This window comes from Corylus avellana, chromosome ca4 (genome assembly GCF_901000735.1).
Source record: "Corylus avellana chromosome ca4, CavTom2PMs-1.0".
NCBI lineage: Eukaryota > Viridiplantae > Streptophyta > Magnoliopsida > Fagales > Betulaceae > Corylus > Corylus avellana.
Window position 1 is genome coordinate 4,285,066 of NC_081544.1, and position 6,697 is coordinate 4,291,762.

General features: G+C 36.3%; 1 protein-coding gene across 1 annotated transcript in view; it reads left to right on the forward strand.

Annotated features, from left to right (window-relative positions):
- LOC132179135 (uncharacterized) overlaps nt 1-6,697 on the forward strand; it is a gene marked incomplete in the record, with an annotated part of 67,017 nt that overhangs the window by 366 nt on the left and 59,954 nt on the right.

The window sequence follows — 6,697 nt, forward strand, 5'->3', positions numbered from 1 at the left end:
GCTAACATGGGGTGGCCAGCCACCCTTCTTTTTTGTTATATTTGTTTTTAATTTTTTATTATTTTTAAAAGTAAAATAATAAAATAGTATTATTTTTTTTAATGCGCCACATGGCGAGTTGATGGCCTTAGGATCTCTAAGGAGAGATCCTAGCCATCAACTGGATCTTCTCCGGTCCATTTTGGACTGGAGAGAATCCTTGTCCATATAATGTTATGTATTCGATGAACAATTATTCCATGAAGAGTTATATTTTCTAAATTATTCAATGAGATATTTTTGTTTGAAATGAGATTTTCCTTTCAAGTACCAAGTACCAAACAACTAAGACAGAAATATTTTTAAAGCATTTTGAACATCTATGAAAGGGTAAAATATAAACAGGATCAACTTTTCTTCTAAAAAGAAATTGAAATTTATGTGATTTTTAGTGTTAATCCTATTAAAATTACATGTTTTAAAAACAGATACCACATTAATAAATTGAAAATTTTCAACCCATTTTTCCTCAAAATTAATTGGGAAGAAAACTTTGTCCATATCAAAAATGCCCTACGGTAATGATGCACTTTCTTGAACCAAATTTAAGGTTAAACTAAATTTTATTTTATTTTATTTTGTGTAAATTAGATTGAACTGAACTAATTAGCTTCTCACAACAATCGCTTGCAAAGAACACACGGCCACTTTTACCTTTTAAGAGTAGATTTTCTAGTAAAACGACACGGCCTTTTAAGGTGTTGAAAAGGGTTAAAACGCCCGAGGATTTCACGGAGTTTTCAAATACTACCAAGCCAATACGGCTTCTATCTATGCAGTCTGTGTTGCAGAGGATGAGTCCGTTGCAAATGCAAACCCTAGCACCGATACGACCTCGTTTCGCAGAGCTCTTGAACCGCCCGTTTCTCAGGACCTTGAGCCTCCGAGCATTCTCATCGTCTTCCTCTGATTAAGTTGATAGCAGTCACTGATGTTGTTGTCGGTCTCATTCTTATTCTTATTCTTATTTATTTATCTTTTATTTGAAAAGTCTGCTGGAATTTCTTCAACTTAGTTTTGGCATGCTATTGGGGGTTTTATGTAAGACTGCTTCGATCTTTAGGCTCTTTTGAAATGTAATGTGGCACGCTTTCAATGCTGAAACTATAAGAGAAATTTTAACTTAAGAGTCACATGATTGAAGAATGAAGACAGTATTCTTATTGTTTTCAATAATAATGCTGGGCAGTACTGTTTGTGTACAAAGTTTTGAGGTTGAGCACAAATGATCGAGAAGCCCCTATATATATGATGAGAAAATATGGCAAAGAAATGAAACAAAGAAAACAAGTGTAAAAGCAACTCGATTTTGTTTGTTGATGAGTGAATGAAACTTGAAATTCTTCTTGAGCATCTATGAAAGGGTGATGTCAAAACGCCCTGCGTTAGTGGTGCACTTGCTTGAACCAAATTCAAGATTAAAGTAATTAGCTCTAACAAAAGTCCCTTGCAAAGAACACATGCCACTTATACCTTTTAAATTAGGTTAAAAAAATAAGGAAAAAAATACATATACCCTCTCAAACAATCGCCCTATTGTCATTGTCTTTCCCTCCAAACTATCAATTGTGTCTAGTGTCCATGTTCTCCCTAAATTACCAACAAAATGCCTCTAAGGACAAAATACCCTTCATAAAATTATAAAGACTCTCCAAATTATTAATAATAATAAGAAAGGTTTTTGGAATTAAGAAGGGATTTTGGTAAAAAGAAAGGATTGGAGACATGTTTTGATGGAAAGTCAGAGGATGAGTGGGGGGAACTGACATTAAGCACTTGCATCGTCAACTTTTAGTAGCTGCCCCAAACCTTTGCCAATGGCAATGGCATTTCTGGTGGTCATGGCATTCGGGGGAAGACCATGCACTTGAATCCCATGGGAAGTCGGGTTCGATATTAGGAAATTTTGACTTTGGGGTTGCTGCTGTTTATTTGATGGGATTATGTGAAAGGCCTAAATTTGGTCAATAATAGGATTTTTTATTTTTATTTTTATTTTTTATTTAAAAAAAAAAAAACAAAAAGAAAAACTTCATTTTAGACCCTGAATTATCACACGTTTAGAGAATACTCCCCTAAATTTCAAAAATTCTCAATTTCATTTCATGAACTTTCAATTTGATACAATATATCCCCTCCATCAATTTTTAAATGTTAAAAGTGATAAATGACCATTATACCCCTGACTTTTTTATTTATAAAATTTCAAATTTACCATTAATTTCACATTAAAAATTTAAAATAAATAAATTTATTATAAAAAAAAAAAATCACAAGGTGACCCACGGTTGGGCCACCTTGTGACTTTTTTAATTTTTTAATTTTTTTATAAAAAATATTGAAGGGTAATTTTGTCTTTTTAGGAGTTTTCGTTAAGGTTTAACGGTAAAAATTGATGGAATGGGGGTAAATTAACTATGTCTAGTGATTCAGGTTTGGGTACGAGTGTTGACTACTGAACCACATTGAAGGTCTAGAGTGCGTTACTGATGGTATCTCTCTTCATCAGAACAAATATGCAAATTCATGCGGTTAAATGTGAGGAGATGAGGCTAGTAAAAAGGGGAGTACTTGTTGTAAGAAGTGATGGGAACTGTGTTGGTTAAGTGACAAGAATAGCTTGTATAATTAATTGAAAGAAAGCAAGTTAAATTTGCTTTAGGCTGAATGAATTATTCTGCTGCATTCTCATTAATTATAAATAGGCTTTACAAGATAAGTTTTACAAGTACGATAACTATCAAGTTAACAATCTAACTTGATAATAACTTAAAGATAGAAACGTATAAGTATGGATTATCTAATGATAATAAGTTGATCTCTATCTTCACTGCAAGCATTCTTGAAGATTTAGAGTTGGTCTTGGTCTTGTTGAGAGTGAATGACTTATCTTGTCGATCACAAGATAAGTTCTCATCTGTTTCTGAAGTGAGTTTATCCGCAGATATCAATTGTGATTGCACTGCTGACTTAGTTGCTGACTTGGTGGATGAGGCTGATTGGTCTTCTTCCTTAACATTCATATCTGTAAAATGTAATCATAAGAGTTTGTTACAATCGTATCTGCTGTGATGAGATGAGACTACACATTTGAACACCAAAAAGCAGAGTATGTTGAGCAGATCATGATGGAGTTCAAATAGGAGAGAATAACTTCAATGTTGATAACACCATTGCCAGGTATATATCTATTGTTAATAATCTTCTTTTTGTTGTGTTGGAAATTGCCTTGAATTAATCAAGCCATGAATCCCACATGGGTCAAATGGTTGGTGGAGTTCACCAACCAAGCCGTCAAAGTAATAGTGAAAGGTTGTTGCACCAATCAAGCCGTCGGAGGAATAGTGCATGATTGTTGCACCAACCATTCTCACCAACCCTTCTACACCTATATAAGGAGCATCAAGCTTCATTGTTTCAAGTGTGCTAAGACAAGAAAAGTATAGAGAGAGAAAAAGAAGGAAAGGTTGAGAGAAAAAGGTATAGAGAGATAAGTCTAGTGTTAGGCATATAAGAATTGTAGATCACAACATAGAAGAGTTGTGTGCAATCTCTCTCTGAAATATCTCTTGTAAAGTCTCACCGTTATTTTCTACCAAAGTAGTGAAATCTCTGCAACTTGGTGGATGTAGGCAGTATTGGCCGAACCACGTATAAATTTCTTGTCGTGTGTATGTTTGTGCGTGTTTATAGTACTAATAAAAAATACACGTGTATGTTCTGTCTAGAAAAGATTGGATTTTAAGTGAGACCAGCGTGACTCCTCCAATCTTACCTGGGAACGTACTGTTGGGTGGTCCCTCTTATGTGGGGACCACAAGGACTACAACAAAATAAAGAGTTTTGTTTGTAGTAGACTTCTAATACATGGTGAGTGTGTTTAAGTGAAACACGTGAGACAAAAAGAATAAAAGGGAGAAGAAAAAGAAGCAGTGCGGCGCAGGGAGAGAGAAAAAGAAAAAGAAAAAGAAAAAAAAAAGGTTTCGCTTTTTTCACATCCGTCAGAGATTGGAAGGTCGTTTGTGGTTCGATCTTGATGCAATTTTAGAGTGTTGCTCCTGACGACGAGTGTTACGTATTGACTGGTGTTGATCGTTGGAATTCTTCTCTAATCGCTTGGTTGCTAATACCTATTTGGTGAGATCTTTCTTTATTCTTGTTGGAATCCACTTTAGGGTGATGAATTTATGTTTAATCCAAGAATGCATGTATTCTTGATGTGGTGATAACCTCTAGATATTTCTCTAGGGAAGACAAATTGTAAACTCATTATTGTTGATAGTGGAAGATTTAACTGGACTAGGTCCCGTGGTTTTTACCTTCGCATTGGAGGGTTTTCCACGTAAAAATCTTGGTGTCTTGCTTGTGGGTTTGCTTGATTATTATTTTGCTATTGTGTTACTATTTAATTTGCACAAAGAGGGGTAGATTAATTCCGCTGAGCATCTGAAATTGGTGTTCACCCCTAACAAAGTGGTATCAGAGCTTTTGGTTCATTGTTTGTGTGGAGTTCTTGTGTGAATTAAATGGAAGAGTCATCTAATAGCATGGTTAAACTCACAGCTTCCAATTATTCAATTTGGAAGACTAGGATGGAAGATATTTTGTATTGCAAGGAATTATTTGACCCCATTGAGTTGAAAGGTGTCAAATCAGTTGCTGTAACCAACGATGATTGGAAGAAATTGAATAGGAAAGCCGTTGGATATATCAGGCAGTGGGTTGATCAAAGTGTCTTTCATCACGTAACTAAAGAAGTTGATGCTTATGGTCTTTGGTAGAAGTTAAAGAGGCTTTATGAACGAAAGACTGCTCAAAACAAAGCCTTTGTGATAAGAAGGCTTGTGAATTTGAAGTACAAAGATGGGCATAGTGTTACGGAGCATCTGAGTAATTTTCAAGGAATGTTGAACGAGTTGTCTACCATGAAACTTGCACTAGATGATGAGGTGTAAGCATTACTTGTGTTGAGTTCTTTGCCAGACAGTTGGGAAACGTTGGTGGTGTCACTCAGTAATTCGGCTCCCAATGGTGTGATAACTATGGGTATGGTAAAAGACAACATGTTCAATGAAGAGGCAAGAAGGAAAGAGTAAGGTATTTCTTCTCATTCAGAGGCACTTGTTATAGAAAGGCGGGGGAGAAGTAAAAGCAGAAAACCTCACAGGTATGACAGTCGTGACAAGTTAAGAGGAAAGTCCTATTCAAAAATGGACATAAAATGTTTTCACTGTGGCAAGCCTTGGCATATAAGAAGAGATTGCAGAAAGTTTAAAAGGGAACAGTTGAAAGGAAAAGACGAAGAAAGTCAAGAAGAAAAAGACACTGCAGCAGTTACATCTGATGGTGATGTGGTATTTGCTTTTAATGAAGCTTATGCTAATCTCGCATGTGATGAATCTACGTGGGTAGTTGATACAGCAGCATCTTTTCATATTACTCAACATAGAGATTTCTTCTCTTCCTACACCAGTAACGATTTTGGTTGGGTTAGGATGGGAAATGAAGCAAAGTGTAAAGTTGTGGGCATGAGAGATATACAGCTAGAAACCAGTATTGGGTGCAAATTGATGCTCAAGGATGTCAGACATGTTCCTGAAATGCGCTTCAACTTGATTTCTATTGGGAAACTTGATGATGAAGGCTACCACAATTACCTTGGAGGTGGACAGTGGAAACTGAGCAAGGGTTCTCTTATCTTAGCCAGGGGAAAGAAGACCAACACTCTCTATAAGACAGCTCCAAGACTAGTCAAGGGAGATGCGATTGTTGTTGAGAATGAAAACTCCACTGAGCTATGGCACAAGAGGCTTGGTCACATGAGTGAGAAGGGACTTCAGATTCTCGCCAAGGAACAACTCCTACCTAATAATAAAGGTACGCCATTAACGCCCTGTACTCATTGTCTTGTTGGAAAACAAAGAAGGGTTTCATTTCAAAAATCCTCTTCATCAGGAAAGTCTAATATTCTTGATTTAGTTAACACTGATGTCTGCACTATAAACACTAAAACTCTAGGTGGTGCACTTTATTATTTAACTTTTATTGATGACCACTCTAGAAAGGTTTGGGTGTTTGCTTTGAAAACCAAAGATCAGGTATTGGGTATGTTCAAAGTCTTTCATATGAAGGTTGAAAGAGAAACTGGAAGGCAGTTAAAATGCGTCCGTGCAGACAATGGTGGTGAATACAGAGGACCGTTTAAAGAGTATTGCAAAAGCTATGGGATCAGGCTTGAGAAAATTGTACCCAAGACTCCGCAGCATAATGGCGTAGCAGAGAGAATGAACAGAACCATTTGTGAGAGAATCAGGTGTATGCTCTCTCATGCAAAATTGCCTAAACATTTTTGGGGTGAGGCAATGAGGACAGCAGTTGACTTGATAAATCTTTCTCCTTCAGTTCCTTTGGATGGTGACATTCCTCAAAGGGTTTGGACAGGGAAAGATGTTTCTTTTGAGCACTTGAGAGTGTTTGGCTGCAGAGCATTTGTCCATATTCCTAGAGATGAGAGGTTAAAGCTTGATAGCAAAGTCAAGCAATGTATCTTCATGGGTTATGGGCATGAGGAGTTTGGTTATAGATTATGGGATCCAGTTAATAAGAAAATTATACGAAACAGAGATGTTGTATTCTTTGAAGATCAAACCATTGAAGA